General features: G+C 45.6%; 1 protein-coding gene and 1 long non-coding RNA gene across 4 annotated transcripts in view; one reads left to right on the top strand and one right to left on the bottom strand.

Moving 5' to 3' along the window:
• The window catches only part of NRG3 (neuregulin 3), a 1024900-nt gene that overhangs the window by 319674 nt on the left and 679542 nt on the right, over positions 1-25684 (bottom strand). The window lies entirely within an intron of this gene.
• The window catches only part of LOC128349629 (uncharacterized), a 31836-nt gene continuing 26362 nt past the window's right edge, over positions 20211-25684 (top strand). Inside the window, exon 1 of the long non-coding RNA XR_008318892.1 lies at positions 20211-20401. This is a non-coding gene — a long non-coding RNA (uncharacterized LOC128349629). The remainder of the gene's footprint in view (positions 20402-25684) is intronic.

Below are 25684 nucleotides of genomic sequence, written 5' to 3'. Positions count from 1 at the left end.
TTCAATTCAAATATAAAACTCACCAAGGCTATCCACATGCTCCCCGCTGGGTGGAGGGGTGGGGGGAGAAGCAGAGTTTCACCTAACTTTGCCCCAGGCAATCTTCTGCTGAATCTGCCATGTGCCCAGTGCATTGAGGGATACCCCATGCGATGGGTGTGCTAGGTACCCATATGTGTGTGAGTTCAGGCTGCAAGCAGCCCGAGCACACACATGATCCCACTACCAGGGTTAAGGGCATGTTTGCATTCATTGGGGCTATTCTCACGAGCAGCAAAAATCAGGCTAGGAGAGTCTAGTCCGATTTTTGATGTTCGTGTAAACCACCGGGCTTGCAGGCGAGCCCGGTGGCTTACAAGCCGCTAGCCCGCTTTTGTAGCCCTCCCTTAAGCCGGGTTTGCAGAGTGAGCGCTCCGCAAACCCAGGCTTCCCGATCTTGAGTAACCGTGGCATGGCTCTGCAGCATGGCTACTCACAAGTAGACCCCCGGAGGGGAGGCGAAAAGCTGCCTCCCGGCTCCAGGAGGACATACTGCGCTCACTCAGGGCATACCGGGGCTTCCGGGGGAAGCGTGGCTCCCGAGCTTCCCAGTCACTGCCGGCTCCGTCACGGAGCCAGAAATTGTGTGGGCAGCCGATCCAGCTGCCCAGGGCTCCCTCCCTGCTTGTGTGCGTGGAGAGCGGGCTTAGCCCGCTCTCCCCGTACACCCTCCAAAACCGGGTCTCACTGATTGTGAGACCCGGCTCTTAGTCTCTGCTAAAGGCTGGGTTAAAAAGCTGGGTCAGGCAGGTGGGTGGGCAGCTCTGGGATCCACACAGATCCCAGTGCTTCACATGCACACCTTAAATCAGGCTGGGCTGCCCTAGCCTGGGTTAGGCTGCGCCTATGAATACCCTTGATGGATGACTTTAGGCCAGTCACTCTCTCAGTCTAACTTACCTCACAGGGAGGTGCTTCACATGATCAGTGTGAAGCACTGTTCAGGTAGTGCAGGGAAAGAGGGTTTAGCCTGCTCTCCCTGCACACAGGCAGGGAGCCATCCCTGGGTGGCCTAATCGGCCACCCACATAACTGCCGGCACCATCACAGAGCTGGCATGGACGGTGGGGATCAGGGGCCAGCTGGCCCTCGGAGGTTCCAGGATGCCCCGCGCAAGTGAGCGGGACATTCTGGAGAGACCTCTGCTACTGGGAGGTTTGTTTCAGCCTCCTGGCAGGGGTCTCCTCATGCGTTGCCGTGGTGTGGATCCGTGCCGTGGCAGCGCACGATCAACCAAATGAGGTTAGCGGAGTGCTTGCTCTGCTAACCTCATTTAAGCGGAGGAGGAGTTTTTGCGGTTTGCTGCTGGGAGCCACATGGCTCCCATAGCAGCAGACAACCAGGGGAAATTGGGCTTGGCTCCTTTAGCCCAATTTCCCCTAGTCGTGAGAATAGCTTCAGGATATTTGTCACTTTGGACATATCAACAATATACAACTCTATTAGGTCTGCTCAACTTTGCCCCCCCCCAGCTGTTTTTGGAATAAAACTCCCATAATCCCCAGCCACAGTGGCCAAAAGCCAGGGTTTATGGGAGTTGCGGGCCAACATCTGTAGGAGGGCCAAAGTTGAGCAGCCTTGATCTATATTAATTGCATACCCGTTTAACAGTCATGACTCCTCTCTCCCTCACTAAAGGTGCTAAGTATTGGGGCTATTCACATGATTATCAAAATGAAGGTAGGAGGCATGCAGGCCAGATCTGCAGGATCTTCAGAACCCAAGCAGATCCTGCCAACCCAGCTCTCTGAAATGTGGGTAGCCCAGCTTCTGTACCTTATTCTTTACTGAGGTAGGAGAGCTCCACTCCCTCGATGTATTGGTCCTGTGGGGCATTTTCCTTCTGTAGCACATCCCAGGAACTCACAGCCATGATCATAATAAAGTGCTGTGGCTAAAGGGGCTGGCATCTGTTATTGTACCACTCTGCAAATGATCCTTTGCTTGCAATATAGTAGGGCTGGTCAGGCCTCCTGCCCCTTTGTGGCCAGAGAACAGCTGATGATGTAATGCTATTCTATTGGCAGTGCAATGCATGCTGGAATGCCTGACTCAATCCTCAAAGGAGCCAGCTGCTAATTTCTGCAATGGAATCTATGGCTGCCTTGATTGCATGTATGCTCAGTTTGCAGACTCAAATAGAGGGTCTGCTCATCTGTGGTAGCAGGGTAGGAGGTCTTTACCACTCACCTCCTGCAAACCACCCACATATGGTTGTGTGAAAGGGCTCATTCTCTGTTTGATATACCTAGTGAAGCTCTACACACCATCAATGTGTAGAGCCTCATGGGTTTATGCAGGGAAAGCGGGCTTAGTTGAGCAGTTGCTCACTGCTGGGTGGCCAGATTGACCACTCGGACGAGTGGCGGCTTCAGTCAGGTGCTCCTGTGCCCACCCACAGCTCGCTGGGGAGCTATTGGGATCAGGGAGAAGAGGAGTGCTGCCCCCCAACACTCGAGGGAGGCACCACATGAGTGCATGGTGCTTTCCTGGCATCCCCTCTCCCCACTCCCACCACTCCGAGTGTGTCAGCCGCAGCTGCAAATAGCCAAGGCTGACCCACAATCCAAGAACAAGGTTAATGGAGCACTCACTCCGTTAACCTCGTCTAAGGGGACAGGGTTTTTAGGCGGGCTAGCAGCTGTGGAACCACCAGGTTTGCCCACAAGCCCAGTGGTTCACATGAAGGGGTGGGGGGTGGGCTGGACTCCCTTAGCCTGTTTTTTCCCCATCATGAAAATAGCCTCAGTGTCTCCTTACAGGACTACATTTCCCAGAGTTTCCTGGAGAAAGGGCTGTGCTGAAAGGCAATTCTGTTATATAGATAAGCTCACAGAGAAAGTTCAAAACAGATTCCTGTTTATAGCTTATCCTCGCTGGCACCATATGAGCAAAACAGGCCACTTTACTATACTTCTATATCACATAGTGTCCCTATCTGGTGCTGGCATGGACATATTCCATGTGCTAGAGAACAACATGAAAGCCTGCTCTGTAAGGAAAGAAACCACTACTATTTCAAGAAGTCTCCGAGGCTATTCACACGATGGGGCAAAATCGGGATAGCCAAGGCTAGCCCGATTTTGCCCCATCGTATGAACCACCGGGCTCAGCTGCGAGCCCGGTGGTTCCTAAGCGGGTAATGAGCCTAACTACCCCTGCCCTAAAACCAGGTTTGTGGAGCAAGCGCTCCGCAAACCTGGTTTTAAAGATCGTGAGTAGCCACGGTGCAGCTCTGTGCCACAGTTACTCATGAGTAGATCCCCGGAGGGGAGGCGAAAAGCCACCTCCCGGCTCCAGTCTTCTCCCTAGTGTGCCCTGCGCATACAGCACTTGCGCAGGGCATACTGGAGCTTCCAGGGCCCGCGCGGCCCCCGAGCTCCCCAGCCCCCGCCGGCTCTGTCATGGAGCTGGCAATTGTGTGGGTGGCCAATCCAGCCGTCCAGGGCTCCCTCCCTGCTTGTGTGCGGGGAGAGCGGGCACAGCCCGCTCTCCAGGCTCACCCTTCTAAACTGGGTCTCACTGATCGTGAGACCCGGCTCTTCATGTGGCAAATGTAGAGTGCGCTCAAGAGCATAGACTGGGTGTTTTGACCCAATCTCCTTTCCCCACTCCCTGAGAAATGTTGCTACTTTGGCATTGCTTGGATGATTGCATTTCCAGCAGGGCCATAACTTAGAAAGAGGGATTCTGTTTAGAAGTAAACTCGGCAAGTGCCATCAAGAGCAAGAATAAAAGCAGAGATGCATGAAACATTCCTGGGAAATTTTGATCACCTTCTCAAATTACTACATCTTCAAATTACTACATCCTCAAAACTCCTGAAGGGGTTTTTCGTAAGTGGCACCCTTCAAAAAATACTTTTTAAACCAGACCATTTTTGTGGGTGAAACTGTAATCTAGTTAACTCAGAAAAATCAGTGGAAGAAAAAGTACAAACCTGCTCTAGTTTTTCCCATTTTCCAGGACCAACATGGCAACAACACTGTCCAAGCACCCTGTTATCTTTTGCAGTTGAAGCCTATCAATAAAATCACCACATTGCACTACTTTCCCCAGCTGAATACACCTTTGCAGAAACACCTCACTGGGGGATGTTACTATGCCACACAATAAATCCAATAAAATTGGAGTGGTGTTTTCTTTAAACTCCATTAAAGCCCCCAACATCCAACAATAGGGAGGCTATTAATAATTGTGCCACAAGATAGACAAACACTCCTGTGCTGGGCCACACATATTGATTGCTCTAAGGCTACTGATTGAGAGTCGATCATGGCTTACTTACCGAGATGAAATGTTTTGGTTTGTCAGCAGGTGTGTTAAATTGAATGTGCTCGTATTTCCCTGACAGGAAGTGGTTATTCATGTTTGCTGGCAAATAACAAAGATCTGAAGCTGTCTCCAGGTACCTAAAAGACTATTTCACGGTCCCCCACTGTTTGTTTACTTATGTTTATATTGTCTCAGAGGACATGTTTAGGCAACACGTACCATCAGTTAGCAGGAACATGGGCAAGATGCTTTTGGAGTTTTCATCATTACCAGTTTCATGGATCAAATTGTTAAAGGTTTTTTTGGGGGGGGGCTTGCAAAATGAAGCCGGTAGAATGTAGATTTCAGAGGAATCATTATTTTCTACTAAATAAAAGAAGATGGTGGGGGAGGGATCCAAGCCACTGGGGGTTGTTCCTACATTTCAAATGTTGGAAAGTAGGGATGAGCACAAAATCAGATTTGAACCAGACCAGCCTGGCTCAGTGCTGTCCCCCCAGAACCAAGCTCCTGGATGGTTTGAATTAGAACCGGCTCAGGCCCAGTTTGAAGTCCCTACTATGCATTAAAAAGGGTTATCTATAATAACTTATAGATTATTTATTTTTCTATAAATGAAAACCCAACCTCCAGCAAAAACAGATTCCCTGTAGGCAAACACAGCCCTGTTGGCAGGTTCAATTTCGTGAGCACCCTTCACTTGGGAGAAAGGAGTTGAGTGTCCCCCTCTAGCTCAAATTAAAAACAGAGCCAAAGAAGATTGGAAGGGGTGAGTCCATAGTGTTCATGACATATTTGAGCTAAGCATTACAAGTAATGAAGATTCGGAATGTGAACCAAAGTATTATGAAGCTCTGTGGTATCTCTATTGATGATTATGTAACCATGTGATGATCAATAAAGTACAATTCTGTTTTTATGCCTGCAGATATTGCTATAGAGCATGGAGGGAATAATGTAATTTGGTGCTAGTCACATAAGGGGGGAACCTCCATTTGAATATATTTAAATATATTCAACTTTAACTTTTATATTTAACTTAACTTTTCCATCTTGGCCCAGTATCCCCCTGGAGGAATTGCCAGTAATGCCTCCAGTTACCACTGAAGAAGTGGAGAATCTGATTGGTCAGCTAAAGAGAGGCAAATCCCCAGGTAAAGATTACATTCACCCCGATTTCTTAAGGGCCAATGCTAGCTGGTGGGCCCCGCTCTTAGCTTCCATATTCACCCATATAGACCGAACAACAAATACGCCCAATGGCTGGGGACAGGCAATTGTTGTTCCAATTCACAAAAAAGGCCCGTCTGATGACCCGTCGAACTATAGACCCATAAGTCTATTAAGCATAATGGGTAAGCTATACGCTAAACACCTAAACTCCAAATTGTTGGACTGGATGGAGAAAGAAAACATTTTAGAACAAGAACAAGCGGGGTTCAGAAAAGGAAGATCTGTGATGGATCATTGTTTGGTCCTCCAGAGTTTAATAGAGAAATACATTGAGGGCAGAAAGGCGCCGTTATATGTCGCCTTTATAGACTTTAAGAGTGCCTTTGACTCAATATCCAGGGATGCTCTGTGGGAGAAATTTGCAAACTCTTCTATTGACAAGAGATTGCTATCTCTAATATATAAACTCTACGAGAACACGAGTCTGAGAGTAAAATGCGACCACAATGGCCAGAGAGATCCCTGTAGAAAGGGGGGTCCGGCAGGGATGCATACTAGCCCCAGCTCTTTTCAATTTCTATGTAAATGGTCTAATCACCCGTCTACGGCAAGTTGAAACTCACGCGCCAAAGATAGGGGACAGGTGCTTACCTATCCTGATGTATGCAGATAACACAGCCTTATTGTCACAGACCAGAGTTGGTCTAAAAAGAGCCTTAGAATGCTTGAGTCTGTTCTGCAATGAGGAATTTTTGGAAATCAACTACTCCAAAACTAAAATTGTGAGATTTGCAAAGAAGCAAATTTTAGATGGTCCATAGGTGGTGCCAGAGTAGAGCAGGTGAAGTCTTACAGATACCTGGGGGTGGTGTTTCAGTTTAATGGTGGTACCTCTATGCACATCAGTGCCGCTAAATTGAATACCGCACAATCTTCCATGGCAATCAGGAAATTTTTCTGGGCACAAGGTGGTGGCTATATTCCGGCAGCTAATAAAGCCTTTCAGGCTAAAGTGATACCTCAGCTGCTATATGGGATTCAGGTTAGACCGCCAAAAGACTTACAAGATTTAGAAAAAGTACAATCGGGCTTTCTGAGATCACTATTGGGGGTACCAAAATGCGTCCCGAACTTCTAAATACAGCTGGAGACTGGGCTATGGAAATTGGAGACCAGGGCCTGGCTGCTCATCATCCTGTATTGGATTAAGATTTATCTTTACCCGGCAGGACTTATACCTCATCTCCTTGCCACTACCCCACAACCCCGTTGGTGTATGACGGTTGAGGAAAGACTCCGGAAGATGGGCTTCTGCCCAGCACAATTGTTAGAACAGGGTGAGTCAACGGCAAGATCCCTAGTTAAACAAAGGCATAGGGACATAAATTTTCAGGAGGAAAGGGCCTCTGTAAATAGGCCGCTACAATTCCTAAGCACCAAGAAAGACTGGGTCACAGCCTCTTATTTCTATACAATCTATTCACCAAAGCTGCGCTGGGCGTTTGCAAGAGCTCGCTTGAATGCTTTACCCTCAGCGATGCTAGTAGGGAAATTTGAGAGAAAACCCTATGAGGAGAGACTATGCCTTTGCGGAGCTGCTCCCGAAACATTGTCGCATTCACTGTTACATTGTCCACTTTATACTGATGAAAGAGATTTATTTTTCTCAGTATCTGAAAGATCTCCAAAGCCACTCAGTGGAGACAAATCTTATATGCTTATTAGAAGACAGGGACCCAACAATATCCCTGGCGGTTGCTAAATTTTGTTATACATTGACCAAACTAAGAGAAGCTAGAGCACAGAAATCGGTTACTGTCAAAGATTCCTGATTTTATATATTTGATGACATTTTAGACTTTTTTTCCATTATTGTTTTCTCTTTTTACTGTGTATATTCTGTGTATATTGATGTTTGATCTAAGATCGTAAATAAACAACTAACTAACTAACTGTAGGAATGAGCTGAGTTTGCAAAGATACTGAAGGATTAAGAGGAGGAGGACATCTCTTCTTTGTGGAGTGATACAATTTCTGGGCCATGCTAAATCTTAAAACTGCTCCTACTTACAGAGGCTATTCTCACGACCAGGCAAAACTGGGCCAAGAGAGGCTAACCCAGTTTTGCCTGGCTGTGTGCTGCAATGGGAGCTGCACAGCTCCCGGCAGCAAGCCTCCCTAAATGCCCTTCCAGTTAAATGGGGTTAGTGGAGCAATGGTGTCACTTGGAGACTATTGCTCTGCAAAATGAGAATTAAAGTATGGAGTTCCACAAGGCTCCATACTGTCTCCAATGCTCTTTGACATCTACATGAAAGCACTGGGAGAGATCATCAGGAGGCTTGGTGCAGTGTGCTATCAATATTCTCATAATACTCAGATCTATTTCTCCATATCAACTTCATCAGGAAAGGGCATAACTTCCCTAAATTCAGTAAGGATTTTTTTGTTTGTTTGTTTGTTCAATTTTTAGACCACCCTTACAAAATAGCTCAGGGTGGTTCACAAACATCAAAGACCCTTTAAAACAATTTAAGAGCACTGAAAGGCCAGGCCAAACAGGTAGGTCTTTAGGGCTCTCCTAAATTCCAATAAAGAATTCAAATTATGAAAGTCTGCAGGGAGCACATTCCACAGTCCAGGAGCAGCTACAGAGAAGGCCTGCCTCTGGGTCACCACCAAACGAACTGGTGGCAACTGGAGCCGGACCCCCTCAGATGATCTCAGTGTGCGGTGGGGATCAGACCGAAGAAGGCGCTCTCTAAGGTAACCTGGACCTAAGCCGTTCAGGGCTTTAAAGGTAATAACCAGCACTTTGTATTTTGCTAGGAAAAATATCGGCAGCCAGTGCAGCTGTTTCAAAACAGGCATAATATGGTCTCTCCGGGTTGCCCCAGAGACCAGCCTTGCTGCCGCATTTTGAACTAACTGAAGTTTCCGAACTACGTACAAAGGCAGCCCCATGTAGAGCTCATTACAGTAGTCAAGCCTGGAGGTTACCAGCTGGTGCACCACTGTTTTGAGGTCATCCTCCTCTACGAATGGACGCAGCTGTTGAATCAGCCTAAGCTGATAAAAAGCACGCCTGGCCACAGCCTCCACCTGAGATACCAGAGTGAGGCCTGGATAACTGCCCTGGAGGCAGTAATGGGCTGGATGAGGGATAACTGAAGTTGAATCCAAATAAGATGGAGATACTGACTGTGGGGGGTTAGGAACCAAGTGATGGTTTAGATATGCCTGTTCTGGATGGGCTTACACCCCTCCTGAAAGATCAGATACATAGCTTGAGAGTGCTCCTGGATCCCAAACTCTCTCTGGTTTCCGTTTTGAGCTATGACATCTATTTGAATTTCCCGCCTTTTTGCATCCCATTGACTTCAATGCAAAAAGGTTGGATGTGACGTCTGCTCGAATTTCATGTGCCAGGGGCAAAATAGTGGGGTGGGGTGGTAGGTCCTAATGGGTGGAGATTACCACCCCAATTGCAGAGGGATTGTACAAAGGGCTGGTTTTGGGTGAATTTCTGAAGTTTTAGTGTCTTTGGGGCAGATAGGGGCATAACATGGGATCTGAGGTTTTCTGAGTGTGGACTCTATGATAGCAAATGAGATTTTCAATGAGACACCATGAATCCACTCTAATTTGCTATCATAGAATCCACACTCAGAAAACCTCAGAAACAACAGAACCCTGTACCCCATGGGTTAGAAACCCATGGGGTTGGTTGGCACCCTATGTGCACTACACCACCACTCTCTCTGGGCCACCCCAGCACCCCCCCCAGTGCACTTATGGGGCTGCTGAAAGCTCCATTATACCTTATGAGGAAAAACCTTAAAGACGTGTGAACTTCAACAATTCGCCAAAAATCGGCCCTCTGCCCAAATCCTTTGAAAAAATTCAGGTAGCTTCCTTGCCTCTACCCAGCACTACCACCAACCCCACCTGGCACTAGGACACCCCTTTCCCCCCCGACGTGAAGCAATACACCCTTCATGGGGGAAAACCTTAAAGACGCGTAAACTTCAGAAATTCACCAAAAATCAGCCCTTTGCCCAATCCCTCTGCAATTGGGATGGTAACCTCCACCCATTAGTCACTACCACCCACCCCACTCTTTTGACCCAGATCCCACGTTATGCCCCCTATCTGCCCCAAAGACACTAAAACTTCAAAAATTCACCAAAAATCAGCCCTTTGACCAATCCCCCTGAAAATTGGGTGGTAGCCTCCACCCATTGGGCACTACCACTGCACCCCACTATTTTGCCCCTGGGACCCATTTTTTACCCAAATCGATTCAGATTTGGATTTGGATTTAATCCGAATCCGAACCGAATCAGGGGTGATTCGGGTAGCCCATATTCGGGCACAGAACAGAACGGGGGTGATTCAGTTCAGGTCCCGAACTGAATCGCCAAAAACCCAATTTGCAGACCCCTACCAAGGAAGTCTCAACCCCGTAGCCCACACAAAAGCCAGTTTGAATTTGGTCTAGATTATCTATCTATCTATCTATCTATCTATCTATCTATCTATCTATCTATCTATCATATTTCTATACTGCCTGATATGTACATCTCTATAATCTGCATCATCCAAAACTGCCTGGAGCTGAAAAGCCACCACCCATTCAACCGCCTTGGCCAACCATGGAAGATTATAAACAGGTCTGTAAATAGCTAACTCTGAGGGATCCAATGCAGGTTTCTTCAAAAGTGGCCTAACAATAGCCTCTTTAAGACAAGGAGGCATCCTGCCCTCCCTCAGAAAACACTTATAATATTTACCAGATCTTCTCTGATAATATGATTACGACTTCCAAGATGGTGTTGGAGTAGCAGCACATAATATGATTACCCGATGAGGTAAGGGTAGTCATCGCCGCTATGAACTCTTGTGCTGCTCCTGGTCCCAAAATGAACATTGAAGTCCCCCTAAATCAACATTCTGGGCCATTCCAATGCCAACTCAGAAATCAGGTCTGTCACCTCAGTTAGGGTCTCCACTGGGTAGCAGGATGATCAGTACACAAGCAGAAGTCCCAGGTATCCCTGGTCCCTAGACTTACTGTAGGTACTAGTGATGTGCGCGGTCCGGAGCAGTCCGGACCGGCACCGAAGGGGGGCCTTTCTTTTAGGGAGGGGAGGGCTTGCTTACCCCTCCCGCCTCTTTGCCCCCTCCAGCGCCCGTATTCCACAGTGTAATTGGGGCGCTGGAAACCAGCCGCCCCCGCCCCCCCCCCGCGAGCGGATTAGGGCTAAAAGTTAAGTACTGCCTCCGTCCCGCCCCCCTCCCTCCCCCCCGCCCCCCCGAGTGCTCACCACATTGTTTTCTTTAAAAGAGAGGAGCTCGCGAACAGCGCTCCTCTCTCAAAGTCCTGGCCCAACTGGGGCCTTGGGCGCGCGCGCGCGATAGGACACTGGATGGAACTTCCGGCGATCGGAGGCCCGGTCGGACACACAGAATGGTTCGGACACACCCCTAGTAGGTACACACATTCAAATATAGGCCAAATCCCTGACAGGGATCCTGGTAAGAAAATGGTATTCTTATAGAGCGCAGCCACCCCACCACCCAACCCACATCCTCTCACCTGCTCCACCATGGAGTAACCCTCTGGGAGAAGCTGTGACCAAACCAGACCACTAGCCTATCCTGATCAGGTCTCTGTGATACATACCAGGTTGGCTCCTCCATCCATAATCAAGTCATGGACTACCTCAGGTATATTTTGAACCGACCTGGCATTACAAAGTAATAAGGTGAGGTCCTATGGGTGGTTGGCATTGTTCTCCAAGGTCAAAGAGGTTGTAGGCTGGCTGGAATGGGAAACAGCAATTACATTTCTGAATTCCCTTCCTGTATAACAGCCCACTGGCCTACTAACGCCATATCTTCATCAATTCCCCACCACCACTGGTATAGCTGCCCCAATGTCATCCCCCACTTCCCCATCTCTGGTCATCCCAAGACACATACCTGTACCAGGCCTAAGTACTATGCAACAGTGATATGAGCAGGAATCTATTTAATAACTATATTATATAGATAATGCACAGGGGATGGAAAGATAACACTAGCCCTAGAGATGTGAAGGCCTAGGGAACAGAAAAACCCCTGTAAACCCACCCCCCTTTTCTGGACAAAACCCATTTTCCCCTAGAAAAAGGGGGAGCCCCACCCCCAGTTTTCCACCAGGCTTTTACATCTCCAACCAGCCCCACCAGGGGAAAGGTCAGTGCTAACTCCTCACCAGACAGCAGTATAAGCCATAGCAAGTCTCATTCCTATGCCTCCCACAGGCAGGATTTGCTGAACGAGAGTGACTGAAATTAGGTAACAGAGTGAGAGTGAGAAAAGAGAGAAGAACAGAATGCTCTTGTGCATCCCTTCCCACCATTCCATCCATTGCTTGTAGCTGCAAGCAGATACAGCTGCACACAGATGGCTGAGGTGCTTTCTGCCTTATGCATGAGCATTATAAATGGCAAGGAGGGAAAACTTGGAGTGAAGGTCCCCAATACGGCAACAATCAAGGCAAGGTTGAAGTGGCTCCTCATGGTACTGTCAAACTATGACAAACAATTCCATTCAGACTGGAGCGAGACATAGCAGCAGGCTTGGGGCTGCTGCCAAAACCAACAGTCCTATGTCTTGTTCTCCCTCTTTTCCCCCTCTCAAAATGCATGATGAAATGTTTGTTTGTTTGTTGGCAACTTCCTCTTTGTTTGTTTTTGTTTGTTTGTTAGCAACTTGCTCTTTGATTGCTCATCCCCATAAGTGGCACAATGAAGTAAAGCAGGGGCAGGGAAATACGAAGTGTGGTAATGTCACATCACACATTTTACAGAGAAAAGAGAAGGAAAACTGGGACTTCGGCTTTGGGTGAAGTCACTTGCCTGCCACTATGTCAAGTTCCAGCCTGAGTCTGTAGGGTTTCTCTCTGTTGCCTTGGTTAAGTTCATATTGCATCATCCATTTATTTGAGAAGGGCCGTCATGCTTCTCATCTCTCTGAATTCATCATTTCACAGACATATAAGAGTATCATCAGCCAAGTTCTTATTTTTGCCACTTTTGATTGGAAAGATCTTTCAGTAATTTTCCATTGTAAACAATGAGAAATGGAAGCACAGATGTAAACACTGGTGTCCATTTACCCAGACAGCTTACTACCTTGCATGTGGATTTAAATCTAGCGAAGTTTTTCCCCTCCAAAATTCAATTTTACTTCTGAGCAGTTGCCCTTGAGCTATGCATTTTCAGTCAGGCCCAGCTGGCAGTGAACATCAGTGATAACCCACAAAAACAAATCAGTTGGCTTTAAATATTAACATGTCTGCCTGAAGCTCTTAGTAGTGAATTTTGTACCATCACACACCCAAGGTGCCATTCTCTGCTGACAGCTTTATGTAAGGAACCTTGTACAGTAAAACAAAACAAACAAAAGTGGCAGGGAGGAGGAAAACATGGCAGTTGCCTCAAGTGCTAGCGGAGACCAAAACATATCCAAGGGGGAACTGTATCCATGCAAAGCTTATTTTTTCCAGTTATCAGAGGCTGTTCTCCTGGGCAGCCAAGATAGGGCTAAGGCAGCCAAGCCTGGGCTTGGCTGCCCATGAGAACCGCCAGGAGCCACACAGCTCCCAGCAGCATCTCCCTGGCCGACCCAGCTATGAAGCCCGGCTGTTCAACAAGGTTCAGGGAGTGAGCGGTCCTTAACCCTGTTTAACTGACTGTGTGTCAGTGCTGGCTGCTTTCAGCCAGTGTTGAGACACTGAAGGGGCCACCACAACTCTGTGCTGCCTGGGGCAGCAGCGGATTGTCTGGGCGTGCAATCCACGTGCCCGGCAACTGGGACCTGATCATCTGTAGGGGAGATAAGCTTTTGTAGCCTTCCTTCCCATGCACCCTCCTGCCTGGGTCTCTGATCGTGAGAAAGGACCCTATGTCAAAGTTTTAATGCACTTGGTCTGAGATCTAAAGCTTTCGTAGCCAAGGTGGAGGCACTCGGTTCTTGGACTTGTCCCTACATTTAATTTTTGGTTGATCAGCATATTCACCTCCAAATGTTCAGCTTGGGGGGGAAAGCAGCTGAAAAGTGTCCTTGTGCAGGGGAAAAAACAGTGGGGGAGGCAGGGTGTCAGGCACTGAATGGCTCAAACCAGAAATCTTGCTGATCAGTCACTGGCAGCTTGACACATGCATCACAGAGGCAGCTAGTCAGAGGGAGGAACTAAAGGTAATTCCAACCCGGAAATCCACACAGTAGCCCATAATCCTCCTGGCCTTGGGAGTTAAGTGATAATAGGATGGTCAATCTAATGTTACTAGCAAGTATAAAGACTCTCAGGCCTATTGACTTTCTCAGATTGGGCAATTGTGGGAGGCCACCCAGTTCTCCTGCTGTGCACCAGACTTCTGGCTTCAGCAAACCCATTTCCAACTAATTTGCCTGCATTTGTCTCTGGCCAACCAAGTGCTTTCAGCCTGTCCATCTCCAAGATACTTGATTGCCTTCAGGCCTGAGTGCTTGACAGAAGATTTAGGCATCTCACCTATCCCGGCCTCAACTAACTTGCCAGCAAGTTCTCCACCACCACTTTGCACACCAGCAGCAAACATCATAGTTTCTTTCATATTGTTCTGCCTAGTGCCTCGGAGTCAGGTGGTATATAAATTAAATAATTAACAAACAAACAAACAATTTTAGTTTTTAGATTTGTATAACTTTTATTTGGAACTTTTTTCAAAAATATAATTTTAAATGTGGTTTTAGTCTAGTTTTTTAAACTTATTTAATGGTATTAGTCTTTTATTTTACATTGTATCTATTTTATTAATGTTGTGAGCCACCCTGAGCGGTAGTGTTCTGGAGGGGTGGGGTATAAATATTTTAAATAAATAAATATTAAATAAATAATAAATATATATTAGTATATTCGGGCTGTGCATGGATGAAATTATCGGGATCTATATCATTATCTGTCCAATCCTGGTATGTATTGAATTGTCCTGCTGATGATGTGGGTGGGATGGATCTCATCAAGCTGATACATCATATTAGATTGACACATGGGGGTGGGGGGGAAAGGATGCCGGATTAGATAGGCCTTGGGCCTGATCCAGCAAGGCTGTTCTTATCTTCTTAACCAACTTGCTTTGATCTTGTGAATAGAAATTGTCTGCCTTCTGAACAGCCACAGCAGCATTTTCAAACACTGCCTTCCTTTCCCTTGTCTCAGCCCACAATGCAAGAGGGGTAGGAAGCAACACTATGGCATGCATCAGGCCTGTAGCCAGCTGGTGGCATGGTGAGTATTTGCCACACCAAAAAATTCTCTTCCTCCCCAGCCTCACTGACTATTTTCACTGAACATTTTATAACCTGCCTCCCCTGACTTCTGCAACCCCGCCCCCCCCCCCATTCTTTTTGAGGCTGGCTACAGGCCTGGCATGCATCCTTTCACTAGGTGGGAAATGGCAACACTCTGTAGTTACAGGGAGTTAATATATGGGAGAAAGGACACAATGCTGTGATATTGCTTCTTTCCCCACAGCATTGTGGGGTGAAACAAGAGAAGGAAAGAGGCATTTTATCCTGTTTCAACAGCGGCTGCCCAGAAGGCAGCTGATTTCTACTTAGAAAACTGAAGGGAGCTGGTTTGTGTGGAAGGTAGAGCCCCATTGCCCCCACACCTCTCTACCCTCAGCCTAATTCTATATTATACAATATTAGATGGTATTGTATCAAATGATATACAGATTTATTCAGATAAATTTTTAATCTGGATCATTTCTGGTGAGAAATTCTCTAACAGGGTTTGCATTGCCTCAAATTCATTTATTAGTCTGATTCAATGTACAGCCCTAATATATTTATGGAAATTTTATGATACATCAAATAAATAAGAATATAAAAATACATATATCTCTATACAAATAAAGGATTAAAACAAACCACATCAAAAGGGGAAAGTTTTTGCTTAGTTTCATACTTTTAAATGACACAAACAAAATCCCTATCACTATCTTAATTCATAAATAGGTAACTACAGCACCTAAGAATATCAAGAAGCAAAACAAAAATACATCAAATCATGTCAAAAGGGAGAATTTGAGGGTAGAAGCCAATCAACACTCAAATTGGTGCACTCCAACTATAAGGAAACAAAAGCTATCTACCCAAATGACAATTGCTATTGATTATAAACCTCGTGGAAAGCATAACCAGTTATCAAAGTCTACCACATATCTACAGAACCAATTGTTTCCAAGGAGGGACAAAAATAATAATTAACCAACACATATTAATGAACATTAACAAAGAGAATGATACAGAGAATTATTTTCTGGTGTCATTCAGATAGGAATATCTGTAACGAATCTGTAATCTGTAGTGAATTGTTTATTAAAAATACACTAGCTTAACCCATGAAGAGCATCTGCACACTAGTACTTGATTGCTCCCCTCACCCCCTGCCACAACCCCACTCACCTCAGAGATCTCTGCACCCTCACCTGAGCTGCACTCCTGCTCCTCCTCCTCCATCCCATTGCTTCCACCCTCCTCACCCCACTTGGTTGTGGCTGCAGCGTTGCTGGCACCTATTGGCCAAGCTGCAGCCCCCTATCCCCAGACACCATCCCACCCTCACGCAAGCCCCACTCCTGCTCCTCTCTACAAGATCAGCAGTGGTTGACCAGGCCCTTCCTCGCTGCCGCAACTGCCATGGCTGCTCATTCCCCTCAGACCACTGACAGGCCCATTCCTTGCCCGCCTGCCTCCCTCCCTCTGCCAATGGCCTCGGTAGCCACAAACAGCAGCAGTGGTTGACTGGGCCCTTCCTTGCTGCCAATAGGCGCAGCCATGGCCACTCTTTCTCCTCAGACCACTGACAGGCTCAGGCCCATCCTTTGCCCTTCCTTCTTTCTCTCTTCCCCTCCCTTCTTTTTTTCTCTCCCTCTCTCCTCCACTCACTTTCCCCCTCTGCCTTTCTTCCCCCCTACCCCTTCCTGAGTTAACAGATCTTGTTCATCTTGTTTCCTCATCTAATTCACAAAACGTCAGCCTCCTTCTCCTGAAGGGGCTCTTTCTTCCCTCATGACCCCTCTCTTTGCAGACCCCTGCCCAGTATCCTTTTATCTATGTAATTAATTCTCCAAGACGGGATGCATGGGGATGTGGCAGAAAGGAGGCGATTGGCCACGCATCCTGAGAGCACCAGCAACCATTATTGCCCTGAGAAGCAGGACGGGTGGTGGGCAAAGCCCCACCGCCCTGAGGAGGAGGATGGGTGGTGGGAGGACAGATGGTGAGCGAAGCTCCGCCACCCTGAAAAGGAGAACGGATGGCAGGAGGAGGATGGCAGGTGGGCTAAGTGGTGGGAGGCGGCGGTGGGGCAGCTTGGCCTGCCCGCCGGGGTGAGGCAGCGACAGGCCCTGGGCCAGATGCACGAGGAAGGGACGGCAGGCCTAGCCTGGCCACTGGGAGGAGTAGGCAGGAGGCAGCGGCGTTGAGGGGAGTGGCTGGTCGGCTGGCCGGTCAGCCAGAAAGCAGGGCATGCCGGCGTGGGGGGGTGGGGCTGGGCAAACTAGAGGTGCAGATGCTCTGCACCCAGGCCCCCTAGTATATATAGATTCCTCTCCTCTACAATCAAGAACATCTTCCAACCAGTAACAGTTGCATTCCAACTGACCTTAACCATCACAGGCTCCTCCCCCCTATCTACATGTGGAATCCCCACTGGCCAATCACCATGGTGCCACAGGCTCCTCCTCCCTATCTGCATATGGAATCCCCACTGCCCAATCAGGTGCTTCTGCTTGTGAACTCTTGCGAGAGCTGTCACACATGGGATTAGCCATGGGTATGTCTTAGAAAATTAGATAGATAGATAGATAGATAGATAGATAGATAGATAGATAGATAGATAGATAGATAGATAGAGCAATCTTCTAAAAGGAACAACATTCCATTAAGAATTTTCCATAGGTACTTGTAGATTTTGCTTCAAACAACAAATAGGATTAATTGGGTGGTGACCTCGTCCAAGATGGAGAATTGACAGCTGAGAGTTCAGAGACAGTAGGGTAGCTTGAAAATAGCTTGGCTGCAATAGGAGGATACTTGGAAAGGAGGAAAGTGGGAACAAACAAAATCATTTCTGATATATATTTTATGTTTTTGTTACTTTATTGAGTGACATGTTAAACTTTATCCTAGTGTCTTCTGTGTTTATTGGAGCCTAATACAATGGATCTATCTGTCTATCAAAAATCCAAGATGGGCTATGCAGCTAGAAGCATTGTGGTTGGTGTCTCCGACATGGATCTCACTTCTAGAAATCACAAGGGACCAAGGTCTCTATGGGTAATTGTAATATTCAAGCCTTCTATACATATCCCACCTACCAAGTATAATGACAGCGACTCCATCTCTCTGCAGAAGTCAGTTCTCAACATTCTAGAACACTCTCACAGCGTTCATCATTGCCTTGGTCTAAACATGAAAGATAATGCAGTGGATTTTGAAGTGGCAGAGTGGACTGCCACTTCAGACTCAGATAGGGCATGCCGTTTTTGAACAGTTCACACCTAAAATCTTCCCAGAAGTAAAAAAGAAAAAACAAAGAAAACCAAGCACATCAAGGAGAAAGGTTACAACCTAGCCCATTTCCTGGTGTACTTGGTTTTAAAAAAAACACCAAAACAAGGCATTTTACTTTTTATGTAGGGGAACATAAACATTTTAAGTGATAAAGTCCATTCTACCTCGTCAAGAATTTACCATCTCATTTCCATTTCATTTTGTTGCATGTGTACTGTAGATCAGGCCACTGGTTTTTCATTATGGATGTGAATGGATATAGCCCACTGATGGATGGGAAGGTAGAGAGTGCAGTTGGGGAAAAGACTAGAACTCTCCATCCCTATCCCCTTTCCAGCCCATCAAACCTGACAGGTTTTTAGCCGGTAATTTTGTATTTTGCTGTAGTAAAACATCCTGGAACTCAGGAATCACTACACTGTTATTAATCTGACAAGCTTGCTGACCACAGGTGTCAAAACAGCCTGCAGGATACGTAAGATGTAAGAAATGCCTCCCTGGATCAGACTAAGGGTCCATCTGTTTCCAACAGTGCCCAGAAAGATGCCTCTGGAAATTTCACAGGCAGTACATGATAGAGATAGCCAATCCCTCTTGTCTGTGTCCAGCGCTGCTAATCGGAAGTATGCCACTTCTCTCTTTGATATTTTATATGTCATATTCCTTTCTTATTGTGTGCTAGTTCAGCTTTCCAACTGCCATTTGGCTCATCTCATGCGTCACAATCTGCTCACTATTCATATAATATACTTAAAAAAAAAATTATTGGGGAGTTGAAGAAAATGCCTTTTTTTAAAGCTGGATAAGACAGAATGATAGATTGATGGGATTTTGTGAAATAGGGTATTACAAACAATTATTCAGTGGACAAGAATTACTAATAGCTAATTAAGAGCGCTGCTCTACACAGAGATTTGCCCTATTGCACTGTTCCATTATATGCACACAAAAGAAATGTGGGGAGAGCGGAATGACAGAGATGCAAAGTGACTTTACTGTTATCTAGTTCAGCATTTCATAAACTCGGCAACCTGAAACTTCTGGGTGTGGAAAATCTAGCAAGGGATCATGAATGCACCCGACTATTCTTGTTTACTGGGGATGATCTCTACTTTCTTGCACATGTCCCTGTAAAACACTGGCCCTAATTTGTCTTTTGTGGAGACATTTGGGATGCCTTTTTAAAAGTTTGTTAATATGCACACGTGCTAGAAATCCTAGGTTTCAGACTGAGACTAAAGGTCAAATTACTAGTGCACATGCTAGTAAATGCTTGTGCAAGAATGCAAAATACCATTCCTTTATTTCCTTTCCATTCTCTCTATAGAGAAATCACTTTTGTTATAGTCCTTTTAAAAGTTAATTTGTTAATTATGTATTTCGCTGAATAGAATAAGTTAACGTTTTGGCCTCAGAACGAACTGTGTTATATTGTAGTAGTTTTAACGTGTTCAGTAAAGCAGCCTCTACTGCAGGGGTGGGGAACCTTGGCCCTCCAGCTGTTGTTGAACTACAACTCCCATCATCCCCAGCCACAATTATTGTGGCTGGAGATGGTGGGAGTTGTAGTTCAAAAACAGCTGGAGGGCCAAGGTTCCCCACCCCTGCTCTACTGGAAGGCCAGGGTAGTGGCGTTGCTAAGGAGCAGAGCGGTTGCTTCTCCTGCCTAGTAGAAGAAGGCCCAGCTGTAATTGCAGGCTGCTTTGTGCTGGGTCTGAACAGACCATAGACCTCACTATTTAGTCCAACGGGCATTCAAATTGTGCAAAACCGGTTGGTTTGCTTGTCAAAATTATCTCCAGAGGTGACAAAGGTGTGGACCAACATTGAGTGGACTGGTGCCCATGGTAGATTGGCCAAAGGTCTAGATAGAGTTCCAAGGACCAGAATATATAAAGGGTCAGTTCATGTGAGTTAATTGTGGAATAAGGAAAAAAGGAGAAAGAACCTAAGAAGGAAGAAGTAGAAGGAAGCTGTCTTCAGAAGAAGGATGCAGGAAGAGCCAGGTTGCCTGAGCCTGCATGAAGGGAAGAAGATACTTACCTATAAGGAGGCCTATCCAGGGTCTAGAACTTGTAGCCTAGGAGGATTGGCAAGTGAGGTGACCAGAAGAAAGTCCTCATTCCCCTTTGGCACCTTCAAAGACTGCTGTGAGAAGAAGCCTTCAGTGACATCAAAAGCCAAAGTCAGCACTTAACTGCCAAGATCTGAACATTCTAACAGCAACAGCCAAGCCAGAAGCAGAGGCTGCAGAGGCTTGAGTGCTTACCGGCATGAAACACCGATGTCATCTTACAGTGTAAGTTATCACGTGGGTGTAATTAGAAAGGAGAATTGGTGTATAGGTCTGTTATGGTTATGAACTGTTGGAATATTATTTGCAAATAGCTCCCAAACAACCCAAAAGCATGGTTGGTTTGCACAGACGCCTTATCAGTAGCGCTTGCAGTGGCTGATAGATCCCTCCCCGCCCACCCACCTCCCGTCACCTTGAGGATATTTGACACTGTTTGAAAGTATGTCCCCACAGGGAGGGGAACCAGGCCAAGGCCACAAGCCAGATACCTTGAGAAGTGGGAAATATCGCACTCAGAAGCAAATCGGAACCTTTGGGGTTAAAAGTAACGCTTTGGCTTGTATACGATGCGCAGGTGCGAAAGTTGTTTACGGCTCAGTATATAAGACAGATGAACTGCCAGAGTGGGGGTGGTTGCACCTAGAAGCTTGCACTAGCATGAAATAAAGCTTTGTTTGAAACTTGATACTGGTGTCTGGTGAAAATTACCTAACCAAGAGACGAGTGACAGGGAGAATCGCTCCCTTCTAACAGAACTAAACCTGAAATTACAGCTCTAACCCTATTAGCCTCAGCCAAAATAACTTAATAGGGGTTTTCAAACTTGGGTTCCCAGGTGTTGTTAGACTACAACAGGGATTATTCCAAGGGGTAGCAGGCGCTCTTCCCAAAATATCCCCCCTCCCCCATCAGACTGGAACTTGACTGGGACTCCTCTGTTGTGAGCCATCCAGAGAACAATTTATTATGGGGTGGCTAACAAATTATGTTGATTATTATTGACAGCAAAAAGTGTCAGATGATCCACTTCTAGTTTACTATGATCCTACAGCTTGGATTAATTATTTTTAGAAGTCTCAGTTGTTCCCAGACTAGTTGTTCTAGAGCAGGACTGCTCAATTTTGGCCCTCCTGCAGATGATGGCCTACAACTCCCATAATCCCTGGCTATTGGCTACTCTGGCTGGGGATTATGGGAGTTGTAGGCCAAAAACAGCCGGGGGCTTAAGTTGAGAAGGCCTGTTCTAAAGAGACTCCTGGAATACAACTCCCATTACCCCCAGCATGCAGCCTGGCACATGCATGTAGCTGGGGATTTGGGGAGTTGCAGACCCACAGTATCTGGGGATAATGATTTGAGAAACAGTGCCTTAATGTGAAACACTATTCAATGTATATATTTAATAACCTATGTAATCCTTTACAAATACATACCAATCATTTCAATTTATTTAAAAGCCTTATTTGATATCCTGTCTGGTTCTTTCACATTCAGGGCATAGCATAAACCATGTATTGGTATAGAGTAGTAAGTTAACAATTGGGGTTTTTATTTTCCTGGATAGGTAATTGGTTACAGCGGGGACATGTATGGTAGAAATTTAATACATCCTGGAAAGGAGAGGCTGCCTCCTCATTAGATGGTAATTCAGGAGGTCTCTAATGCGGAAATGCCAGACCCCCTCGTAACTGCCTACCCAGATAGCAAATATTCTTGAAGTGTTCTAGATGTTATATTAGATCCATTGTATGGTTAGCACAGTGGTGAGCAGCCACCTGAAGAGTCCCTACCTCCAATAGCAGGAGAGGGATTTTAGGACTGGGCATGAAAAAATACTCTGCAGAAATGCTCCTGTGAGCAGTCCTTGGATGTGTGCATCAGGTTCCTGATCTTGACTGAGTGCACTTGTAGATTGTACTGCACAAGAAACAGACTCTAAGGCTGCATTCACACATAATGCAGAACTGCAGGTCCAATTGACCTGCGGTTCCACCCCCTCCCCCCACTCTCCAGTTGAAATTCGGACATAACAGAGAGCTCCCTCTCTGAAGTCAGTGAAACTGCAGAGAAGATGGGGAACTGGCTGTGTGGGCTTCCTTCATCCATGAAGGAGAGCCCTTACAGCCAATCACATCAGAGGAGCTTCCTCTCTCAACTCTGGTTCCATGCAACCTGCAGTTCCACATTTGGACACAATGCAGGCTGCGTCCAACCTTGGGCTGCAGCAACAAAACTCAAAATAACTCGAGGGTTCAGACTGAAGTCACAAATCTGAAACTTTGGGTTTCTCACTGCACGAAACCCAATTTCCCCACATTCGGACGTAATGCTCATGCAACCTCTGGCCCATTCAACTGTGGTTCCTCATTATGTGAAAATGTAGCCTAAATGTTGCATTTTAAACTCACCAGGGCACAAAGAAAGACTTACTTTATTGTAATCAGGGAAGATAATTTGTTGTTTACATCTATACTGCAGACATGCAGTTTTCAAATAAGGAATGGCATACAGACTTATTAAATAAAGTAATCATTTGAGTGGGTACAAAACAATATGTTTTGTAAATAACAAGTCCATTTCAAGTAGCCCACGTGAGTTTCAGTGAGAGTAGAGTGGTTATGCATCTCCCAGAGACAGCTGCCTTTGGCTGTATAGAAAAATCAAGAGTACACACAGTGCACACATTAAGAATAATCCCCACGTTTTGCAGAAAATTATGCTTTCTCCAAGAAAACCAAACAAACACCCTTTGTATCCTTTTAAGAAGATTATTGTGAAACAATAATAATTAAAAAACAGACTGCCAATTTGGTCAGGCTGTGAATACAACCCTCTAACAAGTGTTATATACTAACTGAAAAAATATGGAAGCTGACATGTTAAATGCAATAGTCCCAGATAACATTTTGTGAATGTCCAAATATAGGTTGTGAAAATGAAGAGAAAAAAATAAAATCAACAACCTCTAAACATACCCTAGAGTATGCTGGCTGTCCTATTATGGTAACTCAAAATTCACCAGTATTAACTCTGAATTTTTGGACCTTCACAAACTTTATGTGAAACAGTCAAAGTAGATATGCAAATGTTGACATTTACCTAATGTAGAACATTATAATTCCCTCTCACAAACTTGGTGCCAATATGCTAAATACAACAGGAATTTGTCAATATGAAATGTTGGCCCAGCTCACAGATTTGACAACTCCCACCTTATTGCTTCTGTGTGAGTAGCATACCTTTCAGTGGGCCAATTTCTGTAATTAGGGCTGGCCTTAGGGGTCGGCAAGTTGAACAGTTGCCCATGGCACCTACCTAAACAAGGGAGTTGAGCTGAACTTGGTTGCTCACTGTTGAGTATACTCTCTGCACTGAAGTAGGGAGAAAAAAAGAAGAACCAGAAAAGAGCTTTATTTGCCTAATTTATCTCTTATGGTAATACAGAGAGGGCTAGGTTGGAAAAAGGATGGAGAGAAAGACTTCAAGAGAGGGAAGAAGAAGTTTCAGAAGGCCTGTGAGATTTCAGTGGAGGCTGAGAACTGGAGCAAGAGAGCACTGGAAGCAAAGAAGCAAATTACAGTGGTCCCTCGACTTACGAACTACTCGACATAAGTATTTTTCGAGTTAGAAATGGCAGTTTTAGATCCGGTTTTAGATGTGGTTTTTTCGACTTACAAATTTTTAGATGGGGTTTCCTCGACTTACGAATTTTACATGCGGTTTCCTTGACTTGCCTGCCTGTTTACTGCCTGTTTATTCTTGAAAAGAAATGTTCCTGTGCAGTTTGCAAGCCTTACTGGGGGTCTGGGTCTTTTTTCTAGGCTCCGGAACGCATTAATCCGTTCCCAATGCATTCCTATGGGAAACCGCTTTTCGACTTACGAACTTTTCGACTTACAAATGTGCATTCGGAACGGATTAATTTCGTAAGTAGAGGGACCACTGTACTGAAAAAAATAGCTCCTAGCTGTTTCATGGGCACGGGAACAAAGGAATCTGTTACATTACTAGGTTTTGCAGTCCTGCAGGCCACACAACTTGGCAACACTAGCCATAGCGGGGACACTAAAGACCCATCTCACCCAGGGCACCACTATCCTAGAGCTGGCTCTGCCAATGTTGCCCTTTGAAATGGGACAAGGAGAGGCCACAGAAACACTAGTCAGCCACACAAGGGTTCCTTCAAACTGCACCTCCGAGAAGGCCCCAAAATGGCCATACAGACTCCTGGAGGTGATCATGTGGAAACTGCCAACTGTATGAACTGGGCTTTTCAGAATATCAATTACCTCCACTTCAGATCTGAATGAACAAAAGGGGGGAAAAAGTCATACATTGAGGCAGTGATTTCTTTTTCTTAATAGAAACTCTTTAATTTAAAAAGTCCTCTTTTATCAACAGGGCTGAGGCAAAAGCTGGAGACCATATGTTTCAAGCTTCTAGATGTGCTTTCAAGTTTCTGATGAATATGTCTCTGTGGGGCTGTTTCTGTCAATGGCAACATTTTTTAATGGCCTGGAATTTGCCTGCTAGCAGCCACCTGGTAATAACATCACTACAAATTACTAGGGTGCTCCAGAGTTTGGAGGCAGATTAAAAAGTAATTGAAAGGGTGGGCTAAATTCAATTTAGGAACCATAAAACCATGTGTTAGCCATCTCCTTCTGCACCTTACGTCAAACTGATTTCAATTAGAACGTTCCATGAGTTAATCAGATTGGTCAAATACTGATTGGTAGGGTAAAACATTCTCAGATGCTTGAGTAATTTCATGGCACATAGCATTTTAGTTACCGTTTCGAAGTCTCAAAATTTATTCCATTTTGTTTTTCCAACATTTCCTTCTACTATATCTATATCTGTTCCTTTGCTCTGCAGTGCAAAACTATGACTGCTGTGATCTACTGATCACTCTAGTGGATCCAAATCAACAACTGTGCTCAACAACTGCAGTCCAAATCAACACTGCAGTTTAGGGCTTCATAAATTATGAGGTTTCTCCTATTGATCAATAACCTTGGAGCTTCCCATTAGAAGAGACATACTAAAATAACAATAAAGGGTTTAACAGGATGTGTCCTATGATTCACCTGTGCCCTGCTGCACTGTCCCTCTGTATATTCTTTATCAAAGCACTTTTAGAAAGTCATTCTTTAAATACAATATACTGTATTGTCCTAAACAGTGACTTTTGCTCGTTGCCTTTAAAAAACCAAGACAATGCTATATTGAAAATACTTTTGCTTTGGTAGGCAACATGCGAAGGCCTAAGACATCCAATCAATAGTGCTAAAGGAATCAGACTGTCTTGTTTGTTTTGCTCTTTTGATTTATTGATTTGGAGGGGGTGCCTTTTTTGTATTCTTCTTCATTGGAGAATTAAGCACAAAGCCCTCCCTTGGAGCTCTGCCAGTAATGCCTTGGCCCATCACACTTAAAAGGAAGCCCTTAATGTTACCAATGACTTTGACTTTCTCTTACTTGGTAAGTTCAAAGCTACATAGA

This window comes from Hemicordylus capensis, chromosome 3 (assembly GCF_027244095.1).
Source record: "Hemicordylus capensis ecotype Gifberg chromosome 3, rHemCap1.1.pri, whole genome shotgun sequence".
NCBI classification, from domain to species: domain Eukaryota; kingdom Metazoa; phylum Chordata; class Lepidosauria; order Squamata; family Cordylidae; genus Hemicordylus; species Hemicordylus capensis.
The sequence above is the reverse complement of the archived record's forward strand: the minus strand, read 5'-3'. Positions and strand labels throughout refer to the sequence as shown.